An 18,156-nucleotide genomic window follows, 5' to 3' on the forward strand; every position below is an offset into this window, starting at 1 on the left:
AATGTCATAAATTTCATATAAAATAGTCTCAGTATTGGTAGTTTGTTTCCTCTCCTTGGTGCGAAGCTTAGACAATCTTCTTTCCCTCAAGCTACTCTCAATTTTTTATTGCACTGTTACTTTCACCTCTTCCTCTTTCAATTTGTGATTCTCCAAGATAATGGTCAGGCTCTTTCCAACAGACTCTCTACCAGATCTCTTATCTTTCCTCGAGGCCTTTTTAGGCGTTTCACTTTTCCTTTTGTTTGGGGTTAAATCCAACAAGGCAAGCTCAAAGGAATTATTTTCCAAGGTCATAACAAGGATTTTTCCCATGCTTTTACAAGGACCTGATAGGATAGATACCTCCTTAGGGTTCTTACACAATAAACTTGGATTATTTTGGGGGTTTTCTTACAACTCCGCTCACTACAAGTGGTTGAGGCAATGCATCTAGCGGTGGGGGAATGATAAATGACATACTCATACATTAGGTAAATTAAACCTTGATCTAAGGGCAGATTCACCCCATTTTGAATACAATCACTGAGGGATGAGAACATAAAGAGTATCATATTTATCTTGACATGGTGCCTAATGTGGTTCAAAATGGGGAAGTGATAACCATAGATGGTGGCATAATGACCCTCTAAGGTAAAATAGTTTATAACATGATAGCTAACAAAAGGAAAAATCCTAGGGAGGACCAAATGATCATATCCATTTTGCAAGGGAACCGGGTTTTCGCCTTTTTGAAATAATTTCTTTATGAAACCTTTGTAGTCCCCAGTGCTCTTTTTCTCAACTTTCTCTTCTTCATTCTACAATTTGGTCACCTTGGCAATGTACTCAGGCATCACCATAAAGGTAATTCTTCTCACTGTTACCTTCCCATTCTACCAAGAATTACAAACCCTAGTTGAGAGCTCCTTGCTAGAACCCTTCATTTCTAGAAAGAACAGAGTGAAGCCTGCCATTCAAAAGAGCTCCCATAGCTCTTTGTTGTCTCTTAAATCCACACAGTGACTTGGTTTAGTACATTTCAAAAGGTCCCCCATCTTACCAAAGAAAAAATCACAATAATACCAAACGCTTTGAAAGCAACTAAGCAAAAAGAAGCTAAAATGAGAATTATAACTTCTTTTCAAAGGGAAGAACATTAAAAATGTGTTTCCCAAAAAACCCTTTGTGTAGTGGAAAAAGTGAGACTAGGTATGGAAACTCTAATCCTACTCTCATACACACTCAAGGAATACGAAAGACCCTAGGGAGGTAATGCACATCAGCTACTTCTTATGAGAAGGAGAGAGTCCTTTATTACCTCTTAGTTTTTCTATTCCTTTGCTATAAATGAGAGAGAGAAATGACGCAAAATGCAATCTAACCTAGAAAGCAAGTAAGCAAGAAAATCCTAATCTAAGAATGTAGATAAAAGAACAATTGATACACTAATGAAAATTATATATTAAAAGGAAAAATTAGAAGTACACCTATGTCTAAAATCTAGGTAGAAATGTCTGGGACCAAGGTGCCATGCCACTATCTTGATTCTGCAATTTTGGAGTTGCAACTGACAAGAGGGATTCTGAGATCTGTAATCTTTTGTTCTACTAAGTCCTATTGATAGAGTGCAAGAACAGGGCACCACACCCCTATCCTGGGAAATACCAGGGTGCCACACCCTTGTCTTTGACATATTTTTGCACTTCTAAGGTTTTTGGGTGGTGTAGATGCGTTTTCTAGATTTGTAACTGCTTCCAAATTCTTGTTTCCATACTTGCAACTAAAAAGGGAAGGTTTGGGGTGACTATATAGGGTTTTTCCTTAGTCAAACCCCCATTTTGGTGATTTCCACATCCATGAATAACTGATAATATACTGAAAGTGTGTGTGCAATAACCTTGTGTATATGCAAGATCCTAAGAATAAAAGTAAACAACCTAGAGCAACCCTAAAGAGTAAACCCTAATTTCTTATAATTGACAAGGTAAATTCTCTAAATTCATAATGCAAAGTGATCTAAAGATTCAATATGAATCAAAACAAAGCTTATGCAAAGATATGAAAATAACATGAAACCATACCCAACCCCAAGGGAGAGGTACAAGCCAATCTTCAATCAGTGATCTCCTATTGTTCTTCTACATCTTCAAAAGCCCCCAATTGGTAAAATTATGCTTGATGAATGTTTGATGGATGAATTTTGAATTTTTTTGAATACTTAAAAGATCTACTCTTTTGTTGAAAAGAAGGTTCTAATACTCCAAAACCCTGCCCTTAGATTATTAGAAGAAGACCCCTTCAAATGAAGAAATAGAGCTCTTAAGTATGAAACCCTAGATCTTAATTTCATGTTTAGGATACCCTAGGATTTTAATTTCTCACTCATATTTTGGGGTTAAGCATTATCATATCATAGGATTGTGCTCTAAAAATTTTGGTAAAAAGTCACAGACCATGTGCATTCTCACCACAGTCTGACCAACTTTTCACCATATTTTCGGGTCATTAGATATGATGATATTAGAGTGCATCATAAAGTTACTACTTATTTCGAGATGTTTTGATATGCAAAATTGGGCCTAAATGGTCAAAATAAGGCATAATTAGGGTTTATGATTAAATGATTCATTGGAGGAATAATATGAAAAGGGGCACACTTAAGGTAAAGGGCCCAACTTTGTAATGTGTAAAGTGATGAGACATAACCTTAGATTTAATTAAATTAAATAATTAAATGCTTAAAGGGGAATGAGAAATGCAAGATGCAAGACACACTAAGGTGGGTGCTGACCTAAGTGTGAAATTGTACCACCCTAGCAAGGGTGTACAATTTGCGACACTACATTTATCCCCCATCTTAGTGGGAGTATGACACTACGTGCATATGGAAGCTAAAGTACAAAAAAGTAAACATCATTTGAAAAATTTATATATCCATAAGTTGTCAAACGATGCCCCTAACGGTATCTGTAGTACACATTTAGGAACTACACCCTACAAAACCACATGTTAGATCAAAAAATTACCTAATGCTTACTAAGGAAGATGATGAAATTTGTAGGTAGATATATGCCCCCTATATCAACTTGCTTATTTGTGAGGTGAAACAAGGTATCATGTTTTCCACAACGAATTGTGATATAGATCATGATGAAGGAAGTCCACAACAAGACTATATTATCTTTCCAAGCACATTATGGAGTCAACACAGAGTGAGAGGGAAAACTCACAATTCCAACGCCAATGACGGTGTGAGAATTAGAGCTTCCTAGCAAAATATATGATAGATTGAAGAAAAAGAGCATAAATTAGGGTTTTAGCTTAAAAACATAAAGTCAAAAAGTGCATAACACATTAATATCAAAGTGACACCTTTATTTGTCACTTTCTAACTTTTTAGCACTAGTCTCTACAGAGGAGCCCACATACAAGCCATCATGCCTTGATCCTGACCTGAGAGACCTATGCGGATGGAGATCTTGCACCAATCCATACTTGTCAACCGTCCACTTGATGAGGTGAGTAGACTTTCTATTGACTGTATTTGACTTTGCCATGTTTTCATAGTTTTCAGAATTAATGATGTCATCACCTAGTCTGGGTTAGGGCCCATCCTTTCGACACCTAGGGGTCCTAGGGCACCTTGGTCCTCCAAGGGCACCATGGTGCCTAGGGGGCACCATGGTCCCCTCTAGGTATCATGGTCCTAGGAGGGCGCCTTGGTTCACTCAAGGAACCCTGGTCCCTATTCACAGTGACCAATGACGACACAAGATCAGACGATGAATACTAGAAATGATAGAATGATTGCATTGATTAGATGATGGCAGATGATTGATCGATTATTGATGAGAGATTTCTTTACATGTTTTAGATACTACCATACATCCATGAGCATACCATTGGTCTCACATTTTGGAGCCTTCGGGAGCGGATCCCAAGACTGACAATAGGAGAGAGGGATTTGCTACATGTAGTGGGTTTGTGGGATGCGATGACCATGTTGGCCATCCAATTCCATTCTGCTATGTTGATGGCACTGATGGAGAGGTGGGATGTAGATATCTCAATATTCTCACTACCTATGGGGGAGATGACGATCACCCTAGAGGATCTATACCACATTATGTTCCTACCCATTAGAGGAGAGGTTAATATATATCGAGCCGACCACACAAAGGAGGATTATAGGTGAGAGTAGGTATATGTTGTGTGGAGAGTGATATGTAATGAGATGAGGGGTCACATTATGGTCAGCTAGCTCCTACACCCTACAGGCAAGGTTCCATTGGTGATGCGACTCATGATTGTGACCCTTGCATTAGTTATATGCCCTAATGGGCATGGAATACATATGCATAGATGTCTCATCTATGTCGTATGAGCCATGGAGAGACATAGGAGAGAATACTCTTGGGGTTGGAGCATGCTTGCGCATCTCTATCATGATCTTGGAGAGTATATGTTCGGATAGGGATGCATACTTGTGACATGCACACTAATATAGGTGTGGATGTTTGAGTATATTACATGCACTAGACCTAGTGAAAACCCCATGGAGCTAGTCCCAGAGTAGCCTAGCATATATGTTTATCCTCTTACCCGTGAGTGGTGATTCAGTGATCTCCTGTATTGGAGGTTGACCATGGATAGATTGACAGCGGTCGAGATCATATGGACACCCTACCTTGGGATGTCCATGTGGACACATCTATGTAAATAGATGTTCAGCATGCAGAGGAACCATCTACTAGAGGGATGGTATAGCCTTATAGTCATTCCTTTCTACTTAGACTAACTTTGGTGGAATTTTGGGTTCAAGCAGTATGTTCGTACTGACATGACTGTATACATCCGACACTCACAAGTGATGTCAAGGCTAGGAGCCATTTCTAGGATTATGACTGATGAGATTGACATCATAGATTTAGATGGGTTAGATCTGGACATAGCGACAAATTATAGAGTTGATTCAGGCATGCACCAACTATATATCACATGGTGGAGGAGAACATACCCTGGAGCCATTTTCCTAGTAGACTTCCCTAGAGGGAACCCTAGACAATTGTGACAGTCAAGTAGTAGAGAGGGATTTGGTGCATATGAGGAGGATTCAGATGATTAGGGTGATGACATAGAGGAGCAAGAGGTAGGTGGACATGAAGGCAATCCTGATACCTGAGAGGGAGGAGATGATGAGGAGGATGAGGGCAAAGAAGAGGAGGATGAGGAGGAGGATGAGGATGAGGAGGACAAGGATGAGGATGAAGATGAGGATGAGGATGAGGAGGATGATTCATGTATAGTTCATCACACAAAAGAAGATATGAGAGCCCTAGATCCATCGAGTCTCTTATGATGGGAAGAGAGGGATCCCATAAGGGGCCTTGATCCTGATCCCAATTGGCCCACACCAACTATATAGAGATAGTACAAGTATGGAGAGCTTAGCGGGTCCCAGTCTCAAGTAGTTGTTGTCCATGATCCTCACTGGCGAGAGGGAGATCTAGCTAATGTGCCTTGTTATTAATTAACATGTGCATCTTGCCTATTTTAAATTTGATCATATAGAATGTTGCTGATGAAAAATTTCTCTCTATCTTGCAGCTAGCATCTAGGAGTGGTGTTCTCTGATTCAGAATGCAATGATAAACCTTATTGTGACTCTGCACATTATGTGTTCTACATATATACTACACAGATCCTAGAGGAGTGTAGGACAACATGAGGACCTCTTCTCCCCTATTTAAATAGAGGTGGAGGTCCTATGAGATAGATTACGATAGGTAGAGTGTGACCTAGCGGCGGCCCAGACAAAGGCAACCACATACCAAGGGATCATGATGGAGGGAGATTGCAGGATCTCCTCACAGATTCACTCATGGTCTGTATCATGATATGCCCCCATTGGTCCACCCGCATGACCAGATTAGGAGGGGGCATCTAGCCAACATCCTCCTGTTACTAGTCCTAGGGATAGGAGATGATTTTGATGTATTGATGTATATATGATGACACTCATAATTATGTTTATTTTAATGCTTAAACAATGTATGCATTTCTTAGATTAGAAGTAAGATATTGAGTAATGAGCATGTATATCTAATTTAATTTCCATGTGATTGATTTCTCAATGCTTCATGATTAAATTGATATATTTGTGATTTTATTAAATAACTAAGTATTTAATCAAATGATACTTTGATGATGTAAAAGAAGATTGTATTAAGCCTAAGAACTATATGGATAACATGATTTAACATTAATTAAACACAACATGATATAATTCTACCTAACACATAAGAAATTATATAACATGCTACAACATATGAAATGTAAATCCACTATAATTTACATAAAAAGAATCCAAGACAAATAATATAATAATGAAACATGCTTGTCAAGAATGAAGTAATCTAGACCAAACAATATAACATCATTTAATCTTACATACTTTAATGAAGATATGATATCATATTACCCAATTTTGAAGAAAAAGATATAGAGAGAGAACAAAAAGAAGACTAGAAAGAAAGAAAGAGAGAGAGAAATAGAACTAGGCATAGTATCTATGAACGTGCATAGTATTTATAGGTTCCTTGAGAGGCATACCTTCCAGATATCCTATCCTATAAGAACCCGATCCATATACTTCCATAACAATGTATGGTCCATGCCAATTAGGACTGAACATTCCTTTCTCCTCGGGTAAGGCATTCACATTGCATTGATTCTCATAAAGGACTAAGTCCCCAACTGAGAAGGAACATTGAATAACCTTATCATTGTAGCTTCGTTGCAAATTTTTATGACATGCTTGAATATGTTCAAGGGTATTTATACATTGTTCATTGATTATCTCAATTTATTGAAGTCTTTTCTCTCTATAGGAGTCATCATCCACTATACCCCTAATAAAAACTCTCAAAGAAGGAATTTCTAACTCCAAAGGCATAATGGTGGTTGCACCATAAATGGGATTGTAAGGGGTACATCTCATAGAAACATGTAAACTCCTATGATAAACCCACAAAACATAGGTTAATTGAGTATGCCAATCCTTACCATGCTTGTTCACAGTCTATCGAAGAATTTGTTCAATTATCCTATTACAAGATTCAACTTGACCATTTGATTGGGGATAATAAGGTGTAGAAAATTTATATTGAATATGATATTTCTCGAGAAACTTCTTCACTTTCTTGTTGTTGTTCAACAAAAATGATTAACCCAAGCACACCTGCAATTGATCTATGAAATAGCCAATTCAATCTATGAAGAACCTTAGGGCTTGGAAAACATGACAATGATCTAAATCCTTCTACTCTTCAGGCTCTGCAAAACCTAGGTGGGTATACCTTTGATGCATGAAATTAACTCATTTACTCACTATGACAACATCAATGAAGTAGATAAATCATTCCACAAGCTCACCCAATTTAGAAACACACTACAAATTGGCTAAATCTGCATAAACCGTAAATGAAAATAGAGCTTGGAATGAAAATAACACACCCCTAAACATAAAGGGAAATAGATTTGTCTTTTAATATGTTTTAATCTGAAACTATCTCCAAATCTGCAAGACTAGTGCCTTGTTCATTGGGCAACAGAGTCACACACAGAACTATAAATATACATCCTAGTCACAAATTGGTTCTCCTTAAATGATATTCCTACATTAATACCTTATACTAATTCATTACTCAATCCATTTACAAGATCATCAGATCCAAAACACAGTCCATTATTCGTGACTGATCATAGAGTTAAAAACCTTCATTGAAGGATACCCACAAGCAATCACACAACCTCCTTTAAATTGACAAATTTCATCCTCCTTGAGGATTGAATTCATAATGATGAAATGCATATACAAAGACAATAATGTGGGAAACTTACTCATGCCTAACACAAGTAAGATCTGCAACTAGAAAACAACATCTACAACACTGCACTGCAACCTCTATACCCTGAATAGATCCATAGAACTTTACAAGTTTGGGTCACGAATTTCAGAAAATGGAAGCCATGAAAACTGGAGCACTTCCTCATAGAATTTTGGAACCCTTAAGACTGAGAAGAAATTGGAATAAGAAGGAGAGGGAAAAAGATCAGGTCTGCAACCGAAATTGCCAAGTGTCTCCTTTGTCCCTAACTACAAAAATATCTCTCTCATTCCCATGGAAATTTCTCTGGAAATATCCCACATTTGTCAAAATTAACTACTTGATCAAATTCCTCATCTCAAGAGCTTTCCAGCAACATATAATACCTGGTATTTTGGCCAAAAATAAACCCCTAAGCGAATTACTCATTTAGTGTGCACAATCATTAAAAATTTTCAATTTCTTAATATAGTTGAAACTATATATTAAACTTGATTTTAACTTTGATTTTTTGCTCTTATTTTGGCTTGACGCCCTGCCACGTGGTGGTCTCTAATTGGTTGATGGGATCCACTGGGCACCACCTCAGATGACACCTCATCCATCTGCCATGTGTCTGTTTTGTCACTGCCACTTGTCTATCCACTTGTACACCATGTGTGTGCCATGTCACTGAAACCTATGCGCCATTGGGATGGGACCCACCTGCTAGACCACCATGTCACATTGCCACCTGGCTTTCACCATTTCGTGATGGGTAAGTTTCATGCATCTTCGGGCTCCGAAATCACACGAGAACCTACAGGGTCTATAACTCGCTCCTTCTCTGCAAAATTTTGCCCACCTCGGGAACCATGAATGCATGGGGTCAACCTGTCACCATCTGTTAGCCTCCTCCATTCACCTTGGGATCTACACCCATGCATGTAGGGTCCACTTGGGTGCCCAACAGGCACCATCTGTCAAAATCCTTGATCGCTTTGACATATTAGATGGGTGTGAATTTGTATTTAAATACATAAAAGTTACACTTCCCAGCCAATGTGGGATATATGGTTTTGCCTAGAAATGCAAGTTTTGAGGGTTTTCTAAGACTTTTCATGGTGTTTGTTTGAAACTACTAATGCCACCCCCTTTACATTTACTTGAAGGCTTCAAACACCTTTCTATTCTTCACGATTGCTGAAGAATTCATTTGTTGCTCACTACATTTGTCTTAAAAGTTGCAAGTGTTGAAACACCATGCAGAGCGAGGAGGAGAGGATGCTACTACTATAAGTTTGCATTTTGTAGTTGATTTACAACACATACACCTATATTTTGCATTAGTTGGAGTTCTTTTAAAACTCTACCCACACCCATGTGCCCGCAGAGAAAGACATTACTGGTATTTGCTTGGGGGTTTCATGATTTCTTCAAACTCACTCACCAAGCAAAGCTTTATGCCAGCTAATGCACTTGCAGCAAGTTTCAATGGCCTCTTACCACCATGTTTTACTCCCATTCACCATTTTCCTCTGTTAAAAAAAATTGGGACTCTCCAAACTCCACGCAGTTGTAGCTTCACACCAAAATGGGGGAAATTTGCCTTTAAACATTTTAATGCCATTTCATTGGCACATCACAGGGGATGGACTATTGGCAATTTGTTTCATATCTTCTGTAGCCCCTTTTCCAAACACCACATGAGCATTTGCCTTTCTCTTGACCATTGCCCCTTCTCCACCACGTGAACATTGGAGATGGGCATTTTGTTTGCTACCCCCTTCTTTAACTTCATGCCCAACACCTTATGTTGCCCCTTCTCCATCACCACATGACCGCGGGTGGATGCTAGCTATTGCATTTGTATGATTTTATTTCCCTTTCAACATGCTTTGCACCATTTGAAAATCCACGCACAGCAAAGGGGGAATTGGCAAAGTTGTGGAATTTGGCTCTTGCCAGCCATTGCATAAGTTTTTCTTTTTAAAAATAGCTTGGAACCTCGGATATGCCACTATAGAACATTAAACCTTGAATAAACCAATATCATTAATCACTTCCTTGATTATGTCTAGGGGTTTAAATGCCATGAAATAAAAACATTCTATCACAAAATTAATGCGCGGGCATGAGCCAGGTCGGGCCCTAAAGTGGGTCCGAGTAAAACAATTTTTGTTTTCATACAACTTACCTTTGAAAAGATTCAGGAACCTTAAAACACCTCTGGAAATGATCGACATCATTTTTGGATCATCAAACTAAATTTTGCAACCTTCAGGCAATTATGCCACATTTTCGCATTTAATCACAAATACGTAATTTTCAAAGTGGTCAAAACACCTTTCTGGACCTCGCCATCTAACAAGTGTGTACTCTAATATACAAGCATGAATTATACCAAACAATTTTTCAAGACGATTCCCGAGTGAAGAGATATTAATTCTCAAAAATGCCCAACTACCTTTGTCGACACTGCGGACTTGATGAAGTCAATGTTTTGGCAACACATGATGCCTTTCTTAAAAATATCAAACGACCTTCGTAGACCATCAAATTTGAAACATAGGTACTTAGAAGTACATATTAAATATTTGTATTCTTAGTTCGACCGAAATTCTGACTGGGTACAAATGGCGCGCTCATGAAAACGGCTACTTTAATTGATATAGCACTGAAAGTATGGATCACTGAAAAAAGATGACTCAATGAACCCTTTTGAAAACTGATCAAACGGATTGGCAGAGGCTTGAAATTTGAAACGTAGCTCATCATTTATACCAATATTATCCCGAAACAAACATTATGTCATAACACTTACTGAGTCAACTTTTACACTTATGCAAAATAGGGATCCGACTAGTAGCTGAAACATGGACTAGTCAAACCATACAAATTGCAAACATATTGAGCTTTGAAAACTTAGCAAATGAATTCATGAAGACTTGAAATTTTACATGCTGACTCACATTTATACATACAATTCAATCCATTTTTAAATTATTCATCATGATCAACAGGGTAAAAGGTATAAACACCCAAAGTAGGCTACTCAATAAAATCTGCATTTGTGCCTAAAATGCACTTTCAGCTCACCCCTCGAAATGGGTACCTAGTAAACTTATCCAAATTGAATTCTGAAAGTTGCACATCACTAATAGGCCAAATGAAAGGTGTAGGACATGTTTCCAAAGCCTTACCCCCTAAAAAATCAACTGGCTACATTTTATGCCCTCTCTAAATAGGCCTTTCAAACTGACTCATTTGGAAATGCAAAACAAAAATTTGAATTGGGCCTCAAAAATTGACTCAAATTTTAATGAGTCCCAATGGTGGCTCTGACTGGGGATGGTTGATTGCAAGATCAACACAAGAATCTAGATATCTATGGCTAACTAGACCACCCAAAATGGATCAAATGATAGTTATGATACTTAATGTAAGTACAGATCCAATAGCCAACAAGATGAGAGGGGGGGTGAATCATACAAACTTAATCTTCCATAAAAACATTAGATTCAACCTCAGTAACATATACTTCAGTAATATAACCAAAACTGCTAAACATGCAAACTCAAAAGCATATAAACATCATAAACCTCATAACACCAGATTTAATGTGGAAACCCAAATAGGAAAAAACCATTGTGGGGTTTTGGACCCACAAAGAAATATACTCTTCTAGAGTATGCTCAGTTAAAAGCAAATCTTGTTAAAGATTACAAACACATTGCTAGATGTGACCCAGTTAAGGGATTTCCCTCAGATCCGTTAGGATCTTCACCTTGTTAGAAGTGACCTTGTTAAAGAATTTCAAACACTCAATCAGAATGTCACCTTGCTAGAGGGTTTTACAAATAAGACTGTTAAGTCCACTCAGTTAAGATATTTTCTGTCACTTTCATAAAATAACAATAATAAAAATCTATCTGCAACTTCACATCTAAAATGCTAAAGCAGATTCTTATTTGCTCAATACAATCTAGACATAGAACTAATCTTGTCCATCTGCTGGGATTCTATACTCTATTATTCAAACAGGTCTTCAAGCTTCTGTGCTCGGTAATCACTATGTAGCATCCCTGTGCATACATTTGCTCGCATACATTGTTTATCAATAGTTCCCTATTTATAAACAATTTGCCAACCGCTTAATCTCCTTGATCACATTTCCCATGATCAATCATAGCCATCAAATCTTCAAAATTTGACCAAGTTCAATGTATCCTTCGATCTGAAAATGTTTTACCCTACCTTGGAACTTGCATACATTTCTTGGAACTTGTGCTAGGGTATTGCAGTTCAATTTGAGCTCTAGATCTTCATGCCGATTTTCTTTTGCCATAGATTTATTAACAAACTTCATGCATGGAATACCAATCATTTAATCAGTTCTAGCTCATTAGCTTCCTTCATTAAATAATGCATGTAACCATTTAATGTATTCTGTTACAGCTCGGTTACAACTTGGTAACAACTTGGTAAATACTAAACTTCACTCGGTAGACATTTTGCCTGCATTAATCGATAGCAATAACCTTAGGGTTTACCGACTAGGTTCCTTAGGGTTTACTGACTAGGTTCTTTGCTCGGTAACATAGTATAGTATTATCCTTACAATTTACAACATATGTATGATGTTAAAACAATCTAAACATCATGATCTCATCATTGTCTGACTCGGTAATAGTTGCCCATTGAATACCTTATTCATCCCCTTATTCATCATATTCTTTCTATGTCTTTTACCGACATCTTTATACTCTTCAAATCATACTTCTCAAGATATGCCAACATCATGCTGAATTAGAAAATCAATTTCTTGACATCAATGACAAAATAATAATATCAAGACAGTAAACATCCTTAATCAGTTATATCCATAATCATCAACAACCTTCTCAATATGCTTATTGAAATGCCAACAATATCCCATTGTCTGTTATAATGTCATATGCCAACAATCTCCCCCTTTGGCATTGATGGCAAAACCAATTGATTTGAGCTTAAAAAGATTCAGATTGCTATGATTCTCAAATGTTGAAATGCTCTTTTGCTATCAACAAACTTCTCCTATTTTCTTCAGTCTTCTCCCCTTTTTTCAGTCTTTAGTTTCAGTATTGTTAATTAGTCTTCTCTCCCTTTGACAACAATGCCAAAAAGTAAAGAACTAAAACATAATTTCTTCCTGTAGGAAGTGATATCCTGTTGTTATGTATCAACTGAGTCTCAATCAGAGCATTTTGTCTTCAATTCTTGTTCCCTGTATTGTATCCTGCATCATTTCCTGCACATCTTTAGAAAACATCCTAAAGTGTGTAAATCAGCATCAACTCTTAAAAGATATTCGATAGAGTTATTGAATTGATTCTTTTACCGAACTTGGTCAGTGAGTAGAAGATAGGGGTAGGACCCCTAACTTACTTCTGAGATATTCAAAAGTGTCCCTTGGTAGTGACTTGGTGAAGATATCTGCTATTTGTTCCTTTGTGCTAGCATATTCCAACACCACTTTCTTCTCTTGAGCTTCTTCTCTAAGATAATGATATTTGATAGAGATGTACTTTGTCTTAGAGTGCATAACAAGAATCTTTGAAATGTTAATGGCACTAGTATTGTCACAGAATATAGTTACTAGCTTGGTAACTTTCTCATTAATACCTTCCAACAATTATTTGATCCATGCTATGTTGGTACAATTCAATGTTGCAGCAATGTATTCAGTTTCTGTTGTTGACTGTGAAACACATCCTTCTTTCTTGCTAAGCCAACTCACTAGTCTTTCTCCTAAAAAGAAAGCTCCTCCACTTGTGCTTTTCCTATCATCAATGTTGCCTGCCCAATCAGCATTAGTATAAACTTTTAAATCAAAATCATTTCCTTTCTGATATACTAAGTGTGTGGGGGAAAAAGTGACACTAAGCAAACATGCCCTAATCTCACTTTCAATCACACATTTGTGGAATACGAAAGAGCCTAGAGGTATCACACAATTGGCTACTTCTTTTTGTGGAAGAGAGAGCCACGGGCTACCTATTAGGGTTTCTATTCCTTTGTTGTAATTGAAAGATAAAATGATGCAAGTTCAATCCCTAACCCTAAAGTGCAAGTATGAACTAATAACGAGATTGTAGAATTGAACTTAAACAATGGAAAGCTGTAAACACAAGGACAAGACAAGAATGAAAATGTGTACCCGAAGTCAAAATCTGAGTGAAAATGTTTAGGACGAGGGCGCGGGTGCCACTGTCCTGATTCTGCCCCTGAAACTGCTCCTAAAACTGCTATTTTGCAACCTGGAAAACTGTCAAAAATGTTGAAAACTGCTGTCTGTCAGGAGGACCAGGGCGCCCAACGCCCCTGTCCCAGGGACCAGGGTGCCCAGCGCCCCTGTCCTAGCAGGACCAGGGCGTCCCATACCCCTGTCTTGGTCTTTTTCACTGAAATTTGGTGTGGAGTGCTGTCTCAGCCTGCTTTTCCCGGATCTGCAACTTGCGGCGTCGTCCGAATTCTGAAAGCTGCACTTATATTTGAAAAGGGTATGGTGGGCAGCTATATAGGGTTTTGCCTTAGTCAAACCCCTGCTTTGGTGATTTCCACCTCCACGAATAGCCAAGTTGTATTGTAAAAGTAGTGTGTGTGCAGACCTTGTGTGTGTGCAAGATCCTAAAATGCAAGTAATCAAACTAGAGCAACCTAGAAAGTAAACCCTAATTGCTTGTAAATGATAATGTAAATGCTCTAAATCAAGATGCAAAGTGATCTAAAGCATGAATACAAATGATATGATGAAGCTTATGCAAAGACATGAAAACAACATGAAATCATACCCAACCCCAAGGGAGGGGTACAAGCCAATCTTCAGTCAGTGATCCCTTATTGCTCTTCAATGTCTTCAAAGCCCTAAATGGATGAATGAAATTGATGAATTCTTGATGGATGGATGTTGAATGTTGTTGAAGTCTTCAAAGATCCGCTCTTTCGCTGCATAGAAGGTCCTTGAAAGCCAAACTTCGGATCCTTTCAAATGAAGAAAGAGAGCTCTTATATATGAAACCCTAGGTCTTAATTTCAACTTTTGGCTGACCTAGAGATTGAATCTCCCACCAATTTCTTGGGGTTAAGCTTTATTTTATGATTGGGTCGCGCTCCTAAAATTTTGGAAAAAAATGTCTGGGACCATGTGCACTCCGGGTGCCATGGTCCCGACAACTTTTCACCAAATTTTCAGGGTCGTTGGATATGATGATTTTAGAGAGAATCCTGAAGTTACAAGTGATTTCGAGATGTTTTGACCCCCGAAACCAAGCTTCCAAGTTCAAAATAGGACATAATTAGGGTTTTTGATCGAATGATATATTGGAGGAATAAAATGAAAGGGACACACTTTAATGAAAAGGGCCCAACTTTATGATATAGGAGATGATAAAATAGGACCTTAGACCTAATTAATTTAATTAATTAAGTGCTATAGGGGAAATGCAATGCAAAATGCAAAATGCGCCAAGGTGGGTGCTAAACTAGGTGTGAAATTGTACCACCCTAGCAAGTGCGTACAATTTATGATGCTACATTTAGCCCCCACTTTAGCGGTCATATGAACACTACGTGCATATGCAAGCTAAAGAAAAAGGATATATCCATAAGTCTGTCGAACGAAGCCCCCAGCGGTATCTGCAGTACACAGTTAGGAACCACAACCTACAAAACCACATGTTAGATCACAAAATCACCTAATGCTTACTAAGGAAGGTGATGAAAATTCGAGGGTAGCTATATGCCCCCCCCTGTTTCGGCTTGCTAATTTTAGTGAGTTGAAACAGGGTATCATGTTTACCACTTCGAATTGTTAAAGAATATTGATGACAAATGCTCACAAGAAGATTTGATATGAGATCAAAAACTAATGGAAAATCATTTGGTAAGAAAGAGGACTAAATCTCAATTCCAACACAACAAAGACTGTGAGGATTTGAGAATTCTCTAACACAAGATGAAGGATGTAAATGGAAACAAAATGCAAAGAGAAGAAAAGAAAGGAAAAAAGCATGAATACACACATTGGTGATCCATGAGAAGAATAGTAAGAGAGAAAACATGGACTTCTCACCCCTAGATCTTGTCTAGGTGATCCATGGGAAAAAGGACATGGAAAACTAGCCCCTAGAGTCTGTCTAGGTGATCCATGTAAGGGAGGAGAGTGAGAAAGTCTAGCCTTATTCCGCTAGTTCCACTCAACCTCGTGCATGTGTGTGTAAGGGAGGTTAGAAGCACCTCATAGGAGTCTATGCCTGAGTATGCTACAACCTGTATATGTATAGTACAAAAGCATGACATCTCACTCTAAGAGTCTATGCTCTGGTTTCGAGAATAATTATCTTGCATAAAAGAAAAATGGAGACATCTCGCTCTAAGAGTCTGTGCTCTGGTTTCGAGAATGACCCATTGCTCAAAAAGTGTAATGTTTATGTCATAAGCAAAGTAGAACAAGGATACCTACCTTCATCACAAAAGAAGATACCCCAAAAATGCAACAATGTCATAGATCCAAGCAAGAGAGTTTTACACTCTTTAAGCAAGGATAAGATAGTTGAAAAGGGATATCTTGTAGTATGTGTAAAGGAGATCCTTAGAGAAGAGATCTTTGTACAAAAGACACCTATCCCCGAGAGGAATTGTCTTAGACAAATATAACATCTTCTAGAATAAGACAAAGAAGAGAATAAGAATGCAATACTTCCTTCTTTTGCGAGGTGAAAGTGATTCTTAATGAAGGATGATGCTCTTTTTAACCCAATTGGGAGAGTGAATTCATTATGGATGTATTTTACCAAGTGCAAAAGAGGTTGTAGTCAAGGACTTACACCTCTTGTAAGAGAGAATCCTTGAACAAACAACAACAAATGCATACAAGGAATAACATCAAGTAATAAAGTTCACACCATCCACAAAATAGGAAAAAGTGGATCCTTAGATAAAAAAAAAGAAAAGATCAATGCCTCCCCAGGATAAGGACAATGAGAAGGACTTACACAATCTTCTAGGGAGAGATTTAGACATAAGAAAAATGTAATTCATACTCACATGAGTTCATGCAAGCAAGACATTAGTGTATGTAAAATGCTCCTCACAAGAAGTGAGTGGGATAAGAAAGAGAATAAACATCTTCTCCCATATCTAGGAAAAGAGGATTCTAAAGAAAAGATGATTAATATTTCCACACTATTACCCCAAAGGGAAATTTTAACCATAAAAAGAAGAGATGTATGAAATCACTCTTGTCCCCATAGGAACAAGAGATAACATAGAAAATTAGGCTATTATGTTGCTTGAAAAATATGATTGCACTTGAAATTGTACCATCATGAATGACAATGAGCCCCCAGTAAATGAGCTACCAATGTCACATAATGATGAGCAAAATAATAGCCATTAATGTTATTTAAAGACATGATAGATTGAATGAGGTATTTGAATATGACATGCTAAATGCTCAACTATAAGTGAGATCAAAAACATGTATAAAATGATAAAAATTGAAGAAGAAAAGTCACAAGAAATCTTAGAAGAGGGATGAGTGCAATTTATTAGAGCCTTATCCCTAGGGGAAAGGACTTTATGATGAATAGGAGATAAAGATTCATAAGTGGATTTAGAAATTTGAGGGGATTCATAAAGAGAGTTATTCATCGCCAAGATTTCCTTATGAGGGGAATGAGAGTTGATAGAAGTAGAAGATGATTTAGTTGAAGTGAGATCATCATCACTACTAAATATAGCATTCACATTGAGAGATGGTCTTTTAGATGCTTTGGTGGGCTTAGAAAGATTATATCCAAGTCCAAATGAATATTCATGCATGTTATGTTCTAAAGGAACTTTAATTCCTTGTTCATTTGCACCACAACCATTTCCACTATAGCCACTCTTAGCCAAAATATGAAAACCACGACCATAACGATTAGCCATTTCAGAAAGAGAAGGTGGTTTTTCATAAGACAAAGAATCAAATTCTTCAGAATTAGAGGTGTGAGGAGAAGAAGTTTGAGAAGTAGCCACAAAATTATTGTTCATAGATTCAGGTAAGATTGATTGATTTTTTGTTTCTTCCTTCTCTTTAACTTTAAGCACTCTAGGAGGAACCCTATACTCACCTACAAAGGTGGGATTAAAATCAAGAGATCCCCAATCGTCTTCTGCGAGAACCTTCTCAGGATCAAAAGCCCTCTCATGTGTAGATTCGAGTTGAGAAGAATTTTCTTTAGGAACTTTAGGCTCATCCAAAGAATTTTGATTATCAGAG

The sequence above is a fragment of the Cryptomeria japonica genome, chromosome 4 (assembly GCF_030272615.1).
Source record: "Cryptomeria japonica chromosome 4, Sugi_1.0, whole genome shotgun sequence".
Taxonomy (NCBI): Eukaryota; Viridiplantae; Streptophyta; class Pinopsida; order Cupressales; family Cupressaceae; genus Cryptomeria; species Cryptomeria japonica.